The sequence below is a fragment of the Bubalus bubalis genome, chromosome 16 (assembly GCF_019923935.1).
Source record: "Bubalus bubalis isolate 160015118507 breed Murrah chromosome 16, NDDB_SH_1, whole genome shotgun sequence".
NCBI lineage: Eukaryota > Metazoa > Chordata > Mammalia > Artiodactyla > Bovidae > Bubalus > Bubalus bubalis.
This window is the reverse complement of record NC_059172.1, coordinates 69,745,725-69,763,848: the sequence shown is the minus strand read 5'-3', so window position 1 is coordinate 69,763,848 and position 18,124 is coordinate 69,745,725. Positions and strand designations below refer to the sequence as shown.

Below are 18,124 nucleotides of genomic sequence, written 5' to 3'. Positions count from 1 at the left end.
CCTGGCGGGCTATAGTCCATGGGGTTGCAAAGAGTCAGACATGACTGAGTGACTGAGCACAGCACAGCATGCAAATATAGGTATGGATATATGTATATCAGTTCAGTTCAGTAGCTCAGTCATGTCCAACTCTTTGAGACCCCATGAATCACAGCACACCAGGCCTCCCTGTCCATCACCAACTCCCGGAGTTCACTCAAACTCATGTCCATCGAGTCGGTGATGCCATCCAACCATCTCATCCTCTGTCGTCCTCTTCTCCTCCTGCCCCCAATCTCTCCCAGCATCAGGGTCTTTTCCAATGAGTCAACTCTTCGCATGAGGTGGCCAAAATATTGGAGCTTCAGCTTCAGCATCAGTCCTTCCAATGAACACCCAGGACTGATCTCCTTTAGGATGGACTGGTTCGATCTCCTTGCAGTCCAAGAGTCTTCTCCAACACCACAGTTCAGAAGCATCAATTCTTCAGTGCTCAGCTTTCTTCACAGTCCAAGTCTCACATCCATACATGACCACTGGAAAAACCGTAGTCTTGACTAGAAGGACCTTTGTTGGCAAAGTAATATCTTTGCTTTTCAATATGCTATCTAGGTTGGTCATAACTTTCCTTCCATCCAAGAAGTAAGCGTCTTTTATATATGTATATATGCACATGTATTTATATACAGAAACATAGGTATATCTATGGAGAGAGGCATACATATAAACAAATATATGTGCACATATACATTTTTTCCTATGGCTGGCTTTTTTCATACTAATATATTTTAGTTATTAGCCTAAAAATTTGTGATTTAAAAAATAATAGCAGGGGACTTCCCTGGTGGTCCAGTGGTTAAGAATTCACCTTCCAATGCAGGGGATGCAAGTTTGATCCACGGTTGGGGAACTAAGATCCCACATGCTACAGAGTAACTAAGCTCACATGCCGCAACTACTGGGACCCACATGCTCTGCAGCCCACATGCTGCCAACTACTGAGCCCACACCACAGCTCGAGAGTCTGTATAGCACAAGGAAACGTCCCACATGATGCAAGGGAAATCCCAAGTGCTGCAACTGAAACCAGACACAGCCAAATAAATAAATAGGTTTCGCAGATGACACTGGAGACACAAGAGATGCAGGTTTGAGCCCTGGGTCAGGAAGATCCCCTGGAGATGGAACTGGCAACCCACTCCTGTATTCTTGCTGGAAAATCCGAGGACAGAGAGAGTGGGCTATGGTCTATGGGGCCACAAAGAATCAGACATGACTGAGCAATATCCTATTAGTTGATACAGGTATATATACGTGTAATAATGGCAGTGTTTGAGAAGTTATTTACTTTCCCAGATAATACAACAAATTACAAAGCTAAAGTGATTAAAATAGTGTGATCTTATTCCTAGAATAAATTGTTTGAATAGAATAAAAAACTTAAAAAATAATGCAATTGATTTGGTATATGAAAAAATTGGCATTTCAGATCAGTAGGGGAAAAGATAGACTACTCAATAAATTGTATTGGGGTAATTGGCTACTTTTTAAAAAGTGGACTCTTTCCAAGTGGTGGTCACTGGTGGAGTCCCAATTCTACTAGATTGAAATGCTACCTTGACAGGTTTATTGGATCTATTTCTGAATGCTTCAGTGCTTTTCCATAATCTCTCTAGTGTTGCACCAGTATTTTAATTATTATATGTTATGACATTTTAAAATATCTAGTATGATTAGACTTCCTTCCTGACATTACTTTTCCCCCCAAATATTGCCTAGCTAGGGATTCATCACCTGCTCCACACTGACTAAGCAGCCCAGGAGGCACTTACAATAATAAAGTGAAAGTTAAAGTGTTAGATGCTCAGTCTTGTCTGACTCTTTGGGACCCCATGGGCTGCAGACTCCTCTGTCCATGGACTTCTCCAGGCAAGAATACTGGAGTGGGTTGCCATGCCCTCCTCCAAGGGATATTCCCGACCCAGGGATTGAACCTGTGTCTTCTGCATTGAAGGTGTATTCTTTACCACTTAGCCACCAGGGAAGCCCAGTAATAAAGCAAGAGCCCAAATAATACCAAAATAAAGTATCCCATATCAGTATTGAAAGAGCTCTGAAAACAAATTGTCATTGCAACTATAGCTCACAAAAGTTGGCCAGAACCTACACTCTAAGTCTAAATAGGGTGACTGCTACTAAAATAGAATATTTAGGTACGATCAAGAGTCTCCTAACATGTTATCCAAAATGTCCAAAATATAGTTGGAAATCACTTATCACACCTTCAAGATCCAGGAAAAGCATAACTTGAATGAGAGAAGACAATCAAACAATGCTGACATTGAGGTGAGTCAGATGTTGGAAATATCTGACAAGAATTTTAAAGGAGCTGTTATAAAAATGCTTCAAGAACAATTACAAATTCTCTTGAAACAAATGAAACAATCTCATCAAAGAAATGAAAGTTATGGTGGTTTAATCACTAAGTCATGTCTGACTCTTGCAACCCAATAGATGGTAGCCTGCCAGGCTCCTCTATCCATGGGATTTTCCAGGTAAGAATACTGGAGTGGGTTGCTATTTCCTTCTCCAGAGGATCCTCCCAAGCCAAGAATCAAACCCAGGTCTCATGCATTGCAGGCAGATTCTTTAGCAGCTGAACTCCAAGGGAAGCCCCTTTAGTAGGATATTATGTAGTAGTAGACTGCATAGTATCCCACTGTATAGATAGACCATAATTTAATTAACCCATCTCCCACCATGAAAATTTAGGTTATGTCTCAGTACTGTGATGAACATCTTTATACATATATAGTTGTGTGTTTCCATGCTGAAAAAATTTTTTAAGTGCAAAAGTCAAGCCATTAAATATACAATAACAGAAATTAATAAACAGGAAGGAAATAATAAAGATAACATCAGAAATAAACTGAAAACAGTAACACAATAGAGAAAATCAATAAAAACAAATATCTATTGTTATAAGAAAAAAATAAAGATTAGTAAACCTCTAGCTAGACTGATAGATATGAAAAGAAAAAAGACAAATTACCAACATCAGGAATGAAATAGGAGATATTGCTACAAATCTGGTAACCTTTAAAAGGATAATAAAGAAATAAATGGACAACTTTGCAGTTTTAAATCCAGAAAAGAAGTGGACTAATAGCTTAAAAACCATGAATAATGAAAATTCAAGTCAAGATGAAATGTCATCTAAATAGTTCTGCAATTATTATAAAAATTGATTTTATAATTTAAAAGCTCACAAAAAAGAAATCTCTAGGTTCAAATTATTTCACTGGAGAATTTTATCAAGCATTTAAGGAAGAATTAACACCAATTTTATATAATCATGTCAAAAATATAGAGAAGGAATCACTTTGTGATTCATTTTGTGAGACTAGTATTACCTTGATATTAAAAGCAGATAGTACAAAAAGGGAAAACAGCAAATCAGTAACTCATGAACTGATATACAAAAATTGTCAACAAAGTATCAGTAAGTTGAATCCAGCAGTTTTTTCTAAAAAATAATATGACCAAGTGGGGTTTTATTTCAGATATGCAAAGCTTTCTCAAATTTCAAAATCATTCAAATGTAATCCCCTCTATCAATAGGCTAAAGATGAAAAAACATATGATCATATCAATTAATGCAGAAAAAACATTTAAAAAAATGCAACATTCACTCATGATTTTAAAAAAGAAACCTTTCAACAAACTAAGAATAGAGGAAAACTTTCCCTACTTGATCAAGAGCACTTACAACAAAATCTAAAATTAACATTATTTGTAATTGTGAAAGAAAGGCTGAAGGCGTTTCCTTTAAGATTGGGAACAACTAATAAACAGAAATCTCTTGCATTCCTATACTCTAACAATGAGAAAACAGAAATGAAAGAAACAATCCCATTCACCACTGCAACAAAAAGAACAAAATAAATATAAATGAAAATACTTAGGAATAAATTTACCCAAAGAAACAAAAGAGTTATATATAAAAAACTATAAAGCACTGATGAAAGAAGTCAAAGATGACACAAAGAGATCGAGAAATACACCATATTTGTGGATTGGAAGAATCAATATAGTGAAAGAGTATACACCCAAAGCAATCTATAGATTCAAAGCAATGCCTATCAAATTACCAATTGTATTTTTCACAGAAATAGAACAAATAATTTCACAATTTGTATGGAAACACAGAAAATCTCTAATAGCCAAAGCAATCTTGAGAAAGAATGGAACTGGAGCAATCAACCTGCCTGACTTCAGACTATACTACAAAACTACAGTCATCAAGACAGTATGGTATGACACAAAGACAGAAATATAGATCAGTGGAACACAACAGAAAGCCTAGAGATAAATCCACACACCTATGGAGGCCTTATCTTTGACAAAGGAGGCAAAAATATACAATGGAGAAAAGATAATCTCTTTTAACAAATGGTGCTGGGAAAACTGGTCAACCACCCGTAAAAGAATGAAACTAGAACACTTTCTAACACTATACACAAAAATAAACTCAAAATGGATTAAAGATCTAAATGTAAGACCAGAAACTATAAAACTACTGGAGGAAAACATAGGCAAAACACCCTCTGACATAAATCACAGCAAGATCCTCTATGACCCACCTCCCAGGGTAATGGAAATAAAAGCAAAAATAAACAAATGGGACTTAATTAAATTTAAAAGCTTTTGCACAATGAAGGAAACTATAAGCAAGGTGAAAAGGCAGCCTTCAGAATGGGAGAAAATAATAGCAAATGAAACAACTGATAAAGAATTAATCTCCAAAATATATAAGCAGCTCATGCAGCTCAATACCAGAAAAGTAAATGACCTAATCCAAAAATGGGCCAAAGAACTAAACAGATATTTCTCCAAAGAAGACATACAGATGGCTAACAAACACATGAAAAGATGCTTGCTGCTGCTAAGCTGCTAAGTCGCTTCAGTCGTGTCCGACTCTGTGCGACCCCATAGACGGCATCCCACCAGGCCCCACCGTCCCTGGGAGTCTCTAGGCAAGAACACTGGAGTGGGTTGCCATTTCCTCCTCCAATGCATGAAAGTGAAAGTGAAGTCGCTCAGTCGTGTCCGACTCTTAGAGACCCCATGGACTGCAGCCTACCAGGCTCCTCCATCCATGGGATTTTCTAGGCAAGAGTACTGGAGTGGGGTGCCATCGCCTTCTCCGGAAAAGATGCTTAACATCACTCATTATCAGAGAAATGCAAATCAAAACCACAATGAGGTACCATTTCACACTGGTCAGAATGGCTGCCATCAAAAAGTCTACAAATAATACATTCTGGAGAGGGTGTGGAGAAAAGGGAACCGTCTTACACTGTTGGTGGGAATGCAAACTAGTACAGCCACTGTGGAGAACAGTGTGGAGATTCCTTTAAAAACTAGAAATAGAACTGCCATACGACCCAGCAATCCCACTGCTGGGCATACACACCGAGGAAACCAGAATTGAAAGAGACACACGTACCCCAGTGGTCATTGCAGCACCACTTGCAATAGCTAGGACATGGAAGCAACCTAAATGTCCATAGGCAGATGAATGGATAAGGAAGTTGTGGTACATATACACAATGGAATATCACTCAGCTAAATAAAAGAACACACTTGAGTCAGTTCTAATGAGGTATACAAAACTGGAGCCTATTATACAGAGTGAAGTAAGTCAGAAAGAGAAACACCAATACAGTATACTAACACGTATATATGGAATTTAGAATGACAGTAACGATGACCCTATACGCAAGACAGCAAAAGAGACACAGATGTAAAAAACAGACTTTTGGACTCTGTAGGAGAAGGCGAGGGTGGGACAATATGAGAGAATAGCATTGAAACATGTATATTACCATATGTAAAATAGATGACCAGTGCAAGCTCAATGCATGAAGCACAGCCCTCAAAGCTGGCACTCTGGGACAATGCAGAGGGAAAGGGTATAGCAGGAGATGGGTGAGGGGTTCAGGATGGGGGGACACCTGTACACCCATGGCTGATTCATGTCAATGTATGGCAAAAACCACCACAATATTATAAAGTAATTAGCCTCCAATTAAAATAAATTAATTAATTTAAAAATCACATTAGATAATTTACTTTAGTTAATATACATGTTGTACTAGGTAAAGGAAATCAGACTGTCTCAATTTTCTAAGAAGTTTGTTACTTTTCCTACAGATTAAAACATTTGATTAAAAAAAAAGATTGGGAACAAGGTAAGGGTGCCTGAATCACTACTCATACTCAACATAGTACTGAAAGTTCTAGCCAATGCAATAAGACAAGACAAGGAATAAAAATCATACAGATAAGAAAGGGGAAATTAAAACAATTTCTATCTGTAGATTATATGATGATCTATGTAGAAAATCTCAAAGAATCTATTAATATAAGAAAAAATATCCCAAAACTATTGAGTTCAGAATGATTGCAGTATTTAATATCAACACACAAACATTAACTGTATTTTGAAGAGATATTGATCAAAGTATACATTCAGTTATAAGATGAATAAACTCTAGAGACAGAGTGTACAAGGCTTCCCAGGTGGCACTATACATATCTATCTCAAAATGGATTACAGACTTAAATGTAAAACTATAAGGCATTTAGAAAAAATAGGAGAAAATCTTTGAAAACTAGGACTAGGCAAAAAGTTTTTATTCTTTCTTCTAAAAGAACAACCTACAGAAGAAAATATTGATAAATTAGACTTTGTCAAAATTTAAAATATTTGCTCTTTGAAAGATCTTATTTAGAGGATGAAGTACAAATTTACTGAGTGGGAGAAAATATTCATAAACTACACATCTGGAAAAAAGATATTTACCTAGAATATATAAAGAATTCATGGAACTCAATAGTAAAAAAAACCCCTAAAAAAACTAAAGATCCAATTTAAAAATGGATAAAAGTCATTAATTTGACATCTCATTGAAGAGGATATATAGATGGCAAATAAGTACATAAAAAATATTAAACACTATTAGCCACTGGAGAAATGCAAATTAAAATCACAACAAGATATCACTACCAACCTATCAGAAAGTCTAAAATAAAAAATAGTGATATCACCAATGCTGACAAGGATGCAGAGAAACTCCATGACTTCTACATTGCTAAAAGTAATACAAAACGTTACGGCCACCCAGGAAAATAGTTTGGCAGTTCACCCTAAAACTAGAAATGGGCTTACCATAAGACTCAGATATTGTAATCTCAGGCATTTATCTCAGAGAAATGACAATTTATGTTCATGCAGAAACATACACACAAATGCTAATAATTTTATTTGTAGTTGCCTGAAACTGGAAACTACCCAGATAGCCTCCAATGGGTAAATGGATGACTAATTAAACAAATTGTACAATTCCACATGCTGAGGAATACTATTCAGCAGTGAAAAAAGAATCCACTATTGATACATGCAACAACTTGGATAGGTCTTAAGAAAATCTTGCTGAGTGGAAAAGTCTGTCTCCACCATGTAATTACTGCATGATTGCGTTTATATAATGCTTCTGAAATAAAATTATGCAGATGAACAACAGATTAATGGTTTTAAAATGTTAAAGATGAGTGGAGTGGATGCAAAGAGATAGTGAAAGAGAGCCTTGTGGTGATGATAGGGTTTTATATCTGAATTGTTGTGATAGTTACACCACATAGTTACATGATATTAACATCATAAAATGGCATACAGTTATATATATGTACACAAATGAGTTCATGTATAACATAAAATTCTAATAAGGTCGATAGATTATACCAAGGTCAGTTACCTAGTTTTGATACTGTACCATAGTTATGCAAAATGTTAATATTAGGGAGACTGATTGAAGTGGGCACACACTCATGAATCAATAAATATTTCACTAGAAAAAAATTTTTAAGAAGTACACAGATCACTTCAGTGATCATGTGAATCACAACCTTGTCTAACTCAGTGAAACTATGAGCCATGCCACATAGTGTCACCCAAGATCGACAGGTCATGGTGGAGAGTTCTGACAAAGCATGGTCCACTGGAGAAGGGAATGGCAAACCACTTCAGTATTCTTGCCTTGAGAACCCCATGAATAGTATGAAAAGGCAAAAAGAAATGATACTGAAAGATGAACTCCCCAGGTTGGTAGGTTTCAAATATGCTCCTGGAGAAGAATGGAGAAATAACTTCTGAAAGAATGAAGAGATGGAGCCAAAGCGAAAACAACACCCAGCTGTGGATGTGACTGGTGATGGAAGTAAAGGCCGATGCTGTAAAGACTTGAAATGTTAGGTCCATAAATCAAGGTAAATTAGGAGTGGTCAAACAGGAGATGGCAAGAGTGAACATTGACATTTTAGGAACCAGTGAACTAAAATGGACTGGGATGGGCAAATTTAATTCAGATGACCATTATATCTACTACTGTGGGCAAGAATCCTTTAGAAGAAATGGAGTAGCCATTATAGGCAGCAAAAGAGTCCTAAATGCAGTAATTGGATACAGTCTCAAAAACAACAGAATGATCTCTGTTCATTTCCAAGGAAAGCCATTCACTATCACAGTGATCCAAGTCTATGCCCCAACCAGTAATGCTGAAGAAGCTGAATGGTTCTTTGAAGACCTGCAAGATCTTCTAGAACTAAATCCCAAAAGAGATGTCATTTTCCTCATAGGAGACTGGAGTGCAAAAGTAGGAAGTCAAGAAACACCTGGGATAACAGGCAAATTTTGCTTTAGAATACAAAGTGAAGCAGGGCAAAGGTTAACAGAGTTTTGCCAAGAGAATGCAAACACCCTCTTCCAACAACACCAGAGACGACTCTACAAATGGACATCACCAGGTGGTCAACACCAAAATCAGATTGCTCTATACGGTCGGCAAAAACAAGACCAGGAGCTGACTGTGGCTCAGATGATGAACTCCTTAATGCCAAATTCAGGCTTAAATTGAAGAAAATAGGGAAAGCCACTAGATCATTCAGGTATGACCTAAATCAAATCCCTTACAATTATACAGTGGAAGTGGCAAATAGATTCAAGGGATTAGATCTGATAAACAGAGGGCCTGAAGAACTATGGACAGAGCTTCGTGACACTGTACAGGAGGCAGTGATCAAGACCATCCACAAGAAAAAGAAATGTAAAAAGGCAAAATGGTTGTCTGAGGAGGCCCTACAAATAGCTGAGAAAAGAAAAGAAGCTAAAGGCAATGGAGAAAGGGAAAGATATACCCATCTGAATGCAGAGTTCCAAAGAATAACAAGGGGAGATAAGAAAGCCTTTCTCAGTGATCAATGCAAAGAAATAGGGGAAAACAATAGAATGGGAAGGACTAGCGATCTCTTCAAGAAATTAGAGATACCAAGGGAACATTTCATGCAAAGATGGGCACAATAAAGGAGAGAAATAGTATGGACCTAACAGAAGCAGAAGATATTAAGAAGAGGTGGCAAGAATACATAGAAGAGCTATACAAAATAGATCTTCATGACACAGATAACCACCATGGTGTGATCACTCACCTAGAGCCAGACACCCTGGAATGCGAAGTCAAGTGGGCCTTAGGAAGCATCTACAAACAAAGCTAGTGGAGGTGATGGCATTCCAGCTGAGCTATTTCAAATCCTGAAAAGATGATGCTGTGAAATTGCTGCACTCAATATGCCAGCAAATTTGGAAAACTCAGCAGTGTCCACAGAACTGGAAAAGGTCAGTTTTCTTTCCAATCTCAAAGAAAGGCAATGCCAAAGAATGTTCAAACTACCGCACAATTGCACTCATCTCACACGCTAATAAAGTAATGTTCAAAATTCTCCAAGCCAGCCTTCAACAGTATGTGAACCATTAACTTCCAGATGTTCAAGCTGGATTTAGAAAAGGCAGAAGAATTCAAGATCAAATTGCCAACATCTGTTGGATCTTCAAAAAACCAAGAGAATTCCAGAAAAACATCTATTTCTGCTTCACTGACTATGCCAAATCCTTTGTGTAAATCACAACAAACTGTGGAAAATTCTTCAAGAGATGGGAATATCAGACCACCTACCTGCCTCCTGAGAAATATGTATGCAAGTCAAGAAGCAACAGTTAGAACTGGACATGGAACAACAGATTAGTTACAAATTGGGAAAGCAGTATGTCAAGGCTGTATATTGTCATCCTGCTTATTTAACTTATATGCAGAGTCAGTCAGTCAGTCAGTTCAGTTACTCACTCGTGTCCTACTCTTTGCGACCCCATGAATCGCAGCACGCCAGGCCTCCCTGTCCATCACCAACTCTCGGAGTTTACCCAAACTCATGTCCTTCGAGTCGGTGATGCCATCCACCCATATCATCCTCTGTAGTCCCCTTCTCCTCCTGCCCCCAATCCCTCCCAGTGTCAGGGTCTTTTCCATTGAGTCAACTCTTTGCATGAGGTGTCCAAAGTACTGGAGTTTCAGCTTCAACATCAGTCCTTAAAATGAACACCCAGGACTGATCTCCTTTAGGATGGACTGGTTGGATCTCCTTTCAGTCCAAGGGACTCTCAAGAGTCTTCTCCAACACCACAGTTCAAAAGCATCAATTCTTCGGCGCTCAGCTTTCTTTATCGTCCAACTCTCACACCCAGACATGATTGGAAATATCATAGCCTTGACTAGATGGACCTTTGTTGGCAAAGTGTTGTCTCTGCTTTTTAATATGTTCGTCATAATTTTCATATGCAGAAGTACATCATGCTAAATGCCAGGCTGGATGAAGTATAAGCCGGAATCAAGAATGCTTGGAGAAATATCAATAACCTCAGATATGTAGATGACACCACCCTTATGACAGAAAGCAAAGTGGAACTGAAGAGCCTCTTGATGAAAGTGAAAGAGGAGAGTGAAAAAGCTGATTTAAAACTCAATACTCAAAAAATTAAGATAACGGCATCTGTTCCCATCAATTCATGGAAAATAGATGGGGAAACAGTGGAAACAGTGACAGACTTTATTTTCTTGGGCTCCAACACCACTGTATATGGTGAATGCAGCCATGAAATTAAAAGACGCTTACTCCTTGGAAGAAAAGTTATGACCAACGTAGATAGCATATTCAAAAGCAGAGACATTACTTTGCCAACAAAGGTCTGTCTAGTCAAGGCTATGGTTTTTCCAGTGGTCATGTACGGATGTGAGAATTGGACTGTGAAGAAAGCTGAGTGCCGAAGAACTGATGCTTTTGAACTGTGGTGTTGGAGAAGACTCTGGAGAGTCCTTGGACTGCAAGGAGATCCAACCAGTCCATTCTGAAGGAGATCAGCCCTGGGATTTCTTTGGAAGGAATGATGCTAAAGCTGAAACTCCAGTACTTTGGCCATCTCATGCGAAGAGTTGACTCATTGGAAAAGACCCGGACACTCGGAGGGATTGGGGGCAGGAGGAGAAGGGGACGACAGAGCATGAGATGGCTGGATGGCATCACCGACTCAATGGACGTGAGTCTCAGTGAACTCCGAGAGTTGGTGATGGACAGGGAGGCCTGGCGTGCTGTGATTCATTCGGTCGCAAAGAGTCCAACACGACTGAGCGACTGAACTGAACTGAACTGGGGGCTTACCTGGTGTCTCAGACGGTAAAGAATCTGCCTGCAATGCAGGAGAACTAGGTTCGATTCCTGGGTTGGGAAGATTCTCTGTAGAAGGGAATGCCAACCCAGTCCAGTAATCTTGCCTGGAGAATTCCATGGACAGAGAGGCCTGGTGGGCTACAGTTCACGGGGTCTCAAAGCGTTGAACACGACTGAGAAACTAACACTTTCACTTTTTCATTTCATTCACAAAGTATAAATAAAGCAGGAGAACTTAACACTCACACTTTGCTCTCAAGAATCATGTTATCCTTCACCTTGATTTTCCTACCAAAGTGATGGCATCTGCAAAATGGTCTTGACATTTCTGTAGCACCTTGGGCTCAGGATTCTTGTAAAGTCACTCAAACTTATTAAATAGAATGCTTAAAATAATGGTTAAAATGTATTGATTGTTGAACTGCTCAACTTCTATGCAGTTGGAAGATCAGAAGACGACTCATGGAAAAATAAGAAAATATGATTTTAGCTTATATTGCTTAAGATACAGGAGAAATAATGCACAGTCATGCTTTTAAAGCCTTTGGAAATACATTGGGGAGAAAATAAGAAAAAACATTGGTGGTAGATTAAATAGTCAGAATATAGATAGTTGGTCTATACTGAGTACTCATTGAACACTTATCCTGGCCATCTGTGGTGTGACTGGTTGACAGTCTCTGGTCTTGCCGGGAGCCTGTGGCTTTGGGACTTGTGAGAGCAGTAAACCATAGGACTCCAACACTATCACTACTGATGGGTTGACTGCTGTTCATTCAGCACCAGGTGTTAAACATCATCTCAGTTAATCATCATGAGAACTTTATGAGTTGGTATTATTATCCAGCTTTTAAAGATGAAGAAACGGAGAAAACAGCCATGAAAAAGAACAAAGCAATGCCATTTGCAGCAACATGCATAGACTTAGAGATTATCATACTGAGTGAAGTAAGACAGACAAATATCATATGATATCACTTATATGCAGAAACTAAGAAAGGGCATGAACTTATTTACAAAACAGAAATAGAATCACAGATGTAGAGAACAAATTCACGGTTACCAAAGGGGAGGGAGGGAGGGATAATTCAGGAGTTTGGGATTAACATGTACACACTACTATATATATAATAAAAGAGATAAGCAATAAGGTCCTACTGTATAGCACAGGGAGCTATATTCAGTATCTTATAATAACCTATAATGGAAAAGATTCTGAAAAAGAAGATACATATATAGATGTTGAAATAACTGAATCACTTCGCTGTACACTTGAATCTAACACAACATTATGAATCAACTACAGTGCTTCAGTAGAAAGAAAGGGACTGAGAAGAGAGATGTCTAGATCCTTTCCAAGGTCAGCCAAGTAGAAAATGTCAGAATCCAGATTGGAACCCAGGTCACGTGATTTGAAAAACCCGTGCTTTGAGTATTAATCCCTGTGTCCAGACGAGAGCGTGTTTGTAAATCCTCGTCTTACTTACTCTTTTCTAAGGGTCTCACTTGCTTTCCCCCAGGGCTTTGGGCATTTTCTCAACTTCATGTTTTTTCTGCCTGTTTCTCCCAGCAAATTCCAGGTGGAGGATGGAGCAGAGCTCAAAGAGCAGATGAGGGAGCGCTTCCAGCAGAGCTTTGTATGCATGGAGTTAGATGCGGAAGTGATGCGGCAGATGTCAAGAGGAGAGCGAGAGAGTTCTTTCACTGATTTGGCTATAAGGGTAAAACTAGGTAGTAAAGTAACTGAGTCTCTTTGGCAAGCTTTTAAAAAATAATATGCTCAATTTTTATTTTATTCATTCTATTTATTTTTGGCTTCCCTGGGTCTTCACTGCTACATGGGGGTTTTCCCTAGTTTCAGCGAGCAGGGCCTACTCCTTGGTTGCAGTAAACGGGCTTCTCATTGCAGTGGTTTCTCTTGCTGCAGAGTACAGGCTTTAGGGCACACGAGCTCAGCAGTTGTGGTGAATGGGCCTGGGTGTCCCATGGCATATGGAATCTTCTCGAATCAAGGATCGAACCCATGTCCCCTACATTGGCAGGTGGATTCTTAACCAAGGATCACCAGGGAAGTCCTCTCAGGCCTTTTTAATCAAAATGTTTTCTCCCTTAGTGATCTGAGGCCTAAGACTGCTGCTGCTGCTGCCAAGTCGCTTTAGTCGTGTCCGACTCTGTGCGACCCCAGAGACGGCAGCCCACCAGGCTCCCCCGTCCCTGGGATTCTCCAGGCAGAGGCCTGAGACTACAAGTGGACAAAGAATTCTCTGGATAGACCCCTCTAGACCTCTAACACTCTTGGAGGCTTAATCTAGGCTGGCTTCTGCATAAGCAAGAATACATACCACCTTGTTCCAGTTATTTTTGCTGTGTAACAAACACCTCTAAACTCAGAGGATATGAATTGTCACATCTCTCAGGATGCAGTGGGGTGAGTGGGCTAAGCTGACAAGCTCTCCTTCAGGGTCTCCTATACAATGTAGTCAGACAGTGGCTGAGTCTGGAGTCATCTGAGGGTTTTTTTTTTTTTTCCTGTAACCTAAGTGTGGATGGCTGGAAAATCTGGAGCAGGTTGGGTTTCTCTCCATGAAGCCTCTCCATGTAGTTAGCTTGGGCCTTCTCACGGTGTAATGGTCTGAGTCACCAGCAGTCACGCATCGGGGCTGGCTTGTACAAACTTGTAAGAATTGATTCTATGTATTTCTTTCCAACTCTTGCTTTCAGTGCTGTCACTCTGGTGGCTTGAAATCAGCCATGGTGGGAGGGAATATTTATATCATGAAAACTGGCAAATAGTGCAAATCAGGGGGATTCCCCAACCCGCATAGATCCAGGTTACCAGCACATGATTTTATATGGTGGTTGGCTTCCCCTAGAGTGAATATGCCATGAAAGCCAGGAGGAGGCTGCAAGGCTTCTGAGAACCTATCTATGGATGCTCCCATAGTTCACTTTCTTTTTATCCTATTGATCATCAAGTCCTTAAGGCTATACCTGATTCAAGAAGAGGAGAATTACCCATGTCCCATGGAAGAGTAGCAAAGAAATTGTATAATAGAGGAGCCAGCACAGAATAGGCATTCAACAAGTGTTTGATGAATGAATGAATGAGCAAAGTCACTTCAACTCTAATCTGTATCTCCTTAAATCACCCTAAATGTGTAAAGCCTTCTGGAAAGTTTTACATCAACATCAGAGAGGCCAGTGACCTTTAAGTCCCCAAAGAGCCTAAATCTAACACTGCTTGATATAAATCTATTTACAGTGTCTGCCAGTATTCACAGACCTGTTTACTCAAGCCTGTCCCACTTACGTGCTCAACTGGGACTATACACATGACAATGGCCGATTGCTTGTTTTATTGTTGTTTCCATGCTAGGTGCGTTTGCTCTACCTTTCTAAGTAAATTGCAGATTCCTTGAGAGTGTTCACATGTATTTCTTTGCCATTCCTTCTCCCCACCTTACCAAAACTAAATAATCATACATACACATACACGTGGATACTTATATGATAATTAGAGGTTATAAGCCTTAAAGGAGAAGGAAAGAAGGAAAGGAACTAAAAGCTCTCAATGGCTGTGTTTCATAAATGTTCTCATTTAATTCATATTCATCCCAGTGAAGTAGGCATTATTATTTCCATTTCATAATTGAGGAAAATGAGTCTTAAGAAAATTTAACCAATTTGGTCAAATCCACACTAGGAAGTAGGGAGCTAGGATTCCGACCTAGACCTGCATAGGTCCAAGGCCAGACTTTATGTGTTCTTTCCCATTGAAATATACACTCCCATCTCCCCCTACTTCTCTTTGCCCCCAACCTTGAAGTAGTCACAAAAAGTCATAGAAATGCTAATGTTTTTAAACCCCGGATAGACTAATAGCTGTTTCAAGTTCTGCTTTTGTAAGAAACATCCTTAAAAAGCTTGGGAGAGGACTTCCCTGGTGGCACAATGGAGAAGAATCTGCCTGCCAGTGCAGGGGACGTGGGTTTGATCCCTGATCCAGAAAGATTCCACATGCTGCAGAGCAACAGAGTCCATGTGCTACAAATACTGAGCCTGTATGCCACAAATACTGAAGCCTGCATGCCCTAGAACCGCACACCACAACTACCGAGCCCACATGCTGCAATGACTGAGGCCTGAACACCTAGAGCCTGTGCTCCGCAACAAGAGAAGCCACCACAATGAGAAACCTGGACGCTGCAACGAAGAGTAGTCCCCGCTTACTGCAACCAGAGAATGCCCTTGGGCAGCAACAAAGACCCAGAGCAACCAAAAGTGAAAATAAATTATTAATTAAAAAAAACTCTAATGTTTAAAAAGGAAAAAAAACAGCTTGGGAGAGCAAGAAGCTTAAAGTGTCTTACACTAGGAAGGGAGTGAGTCCAAGAGGTCAGCTAGGCAGCTCTTACAATAATTCAGGCAAAAAGCATTGATGGGATGGACGAAGGTAAGAGTGGCGGGATGGGAAGGTGTGAAAAGTTTTGAAAACTATTAGGAAGACAGATCAACAGACTAGTGATGGTTTGGATCGTTCAGGTGCTGATCAGTCATAGAATCACCGCTATGGCTGCTCTGGGAGAATGAGGCTGGAGAAAGGAAGCCGGGATGGGAGGTTTCCGTATTCGTGGAGAAGATGATAAGGGCTGAAAGTAGCCATGGAAGTGGGAGAGAGGATGGATCTAGAAAGAACACGGAGGAAGAATCTACGGGACGTGCCACCAAGCTAGACGTGGGAATGTGAGGGTGAAGGAGGGGTCCAGGGTGAAGTCCAGAAATCTGTTGCGGACAGCCAGGTGTTTTTCACAGAGGTAGGGGACACAGGTCTGGGGGGAGGGGGGCAGCTTTCAGGCAAAGATGGATGTGCCAGGTTTGAGGTGAATGTATAAGCTGGCACTGGCAGCCAGAATGCAATTACATTTAAAACAAAGCAAGCCTCTCTTATCTCAGTGAGATTCTTTGTCTCCTTCAGAGGCTGTGGATGAAAGCACTGAAGCCTGTGTGATGCAGGGTTCTTCGTCAGGTCATAAAGCAACTCTGCAATTCTCAATGTTTTCACTTTATAGTGGTTCAACTCTCAAAAGCCATTTATCACCCAGTAGGGCCCTCTGTCATCACCACGATGTCTTTATCGAGAGTTCCAAAGCTCATAGGAGCAGTATGATTCGATCAGCGGCAGTGACTTGTATAACTCATAGAAAGTGTGGCAGGGAGGTTTCAGCGGCCCCTAGGGCCACAGGTTGGCCATACACACACATACACACACACACACACACACACACCCCATAGGTTAAAGCTCGCATGGACAGGCTCTAAGACATTTTTGCACGCTTCTGCCCCACAAAAGAGCACTGGCATTCTTTACACAAGGCCCCTGCATGTCAGGACAGGGAGCCTGGGCCTTCGTGCCTGCTACAGAGGAAGAAGGGAAGCATTCAAGCGGGTGAATGAGCAGATGAAGACTCTCCATGGAGCTACTGCTTTTCCCACACATGAACTTTCATCATGAAACCCTCTACCCCAAATCCAAAGCCAGTTGTTAGGAAGGCAAATTGCATAGGGTCTCCCAGCTCAAGGAGACTACTTATAGTTGCTTCCTCAGTGTATTCACTGTGCCAGTGTTAGGACACCCAAAACCAAGCCCAGGTTAAACTCCCATGCCCATTGCAGTGCGAGTTAAGTGGTCACCCAGCTCAGGGCCTGTCAGCCCACCAGGTGGGGACCAGCTGCCTGAGAACCAACTGCCCTCCTCATTCAGAATGTCCTTTGACCCAACTCCAACTTTACCCAGAGAGGCCCCCCTCAAATCAAGCTTTCTTGCTTGGAAACCCTCTAAAAAGGAGCTTCCTTACCTGAGAGACGGTCCCGGTGCTCGGCTGTGGGAAAAAAAAAAAAAAAAAAAACCAAGTTCCAGCAGACGTGACAGGGACTCATAGAGCAGATCTGTTGCTTTTAAAAGAAGAAAGCTGACTTCATCCCCGGTGCCGTGGCGTTTAGAAGAGCAGTGAATGCTGCCTGGCTGAGCCAACTCGGCCTCACCAGCGATGACTCCATCCAAATTATGCAGCCACTGCCCAGACATGCTCAGCCTTCAGAAGGTGGATTGCTGGAATCTGACTTGCCCCGGCATTTTCAGAAAGTTTCAGAAAGTCCAGAAACACCAGTCGCCTTCACTGGCACCAGGGGTAGGGAAACCACACACTTATTTCCCCCAGAGTCATATTATTATCTCCCAAGAATCCAACACTCTAGGGAAGGAAAACAGGTATTTAAACTTCCGAGAGGTAGCAATTCTTGGGGAAGACGGGAAGAGAGAAGAATGAAAATCTTTCAAGCAGGATGCGGGTGGGGGGCAGTAAGAAGCTAGAAACAATCACTGTGCTAAGAGGTTTGCAGAGCTAGTGGGTTTGTGAGCCTACAAAGGTGAGAAATAGGTGATGGCCTGGACTTCAGGAGGGAAAGTATCTAGTTCAACAAAAGGAACGAGTCACTGTAAGAAAGGAAAGGTGGTAGTCTTTTTTTT

The 18,124-nt window shown here is 40.5% G+C and overlaps 1 protein-coding gene across 1 annotated transcript in view; it reads right to left on the bottom strand.

The window, feature by feature from the left end:
- The window catches only part of AMOTL1 (angiomotin like 1), a 199,079-nt gene extending 181,491 nt beyond the window's left edge, over positions 1-17,588 (bottom strand). The window contains exon 1 of the mRNA XM_045163007.1: positions 17,454-17,588. The gene's annotated coding sequence lies outside the window, so the exon portion shown is untranslated. The remainder of the gene's footprint in view (positions 1-17,453) is intronic.
- Positions 17,589-18,124: the final 536 nt, after the last annotated feature.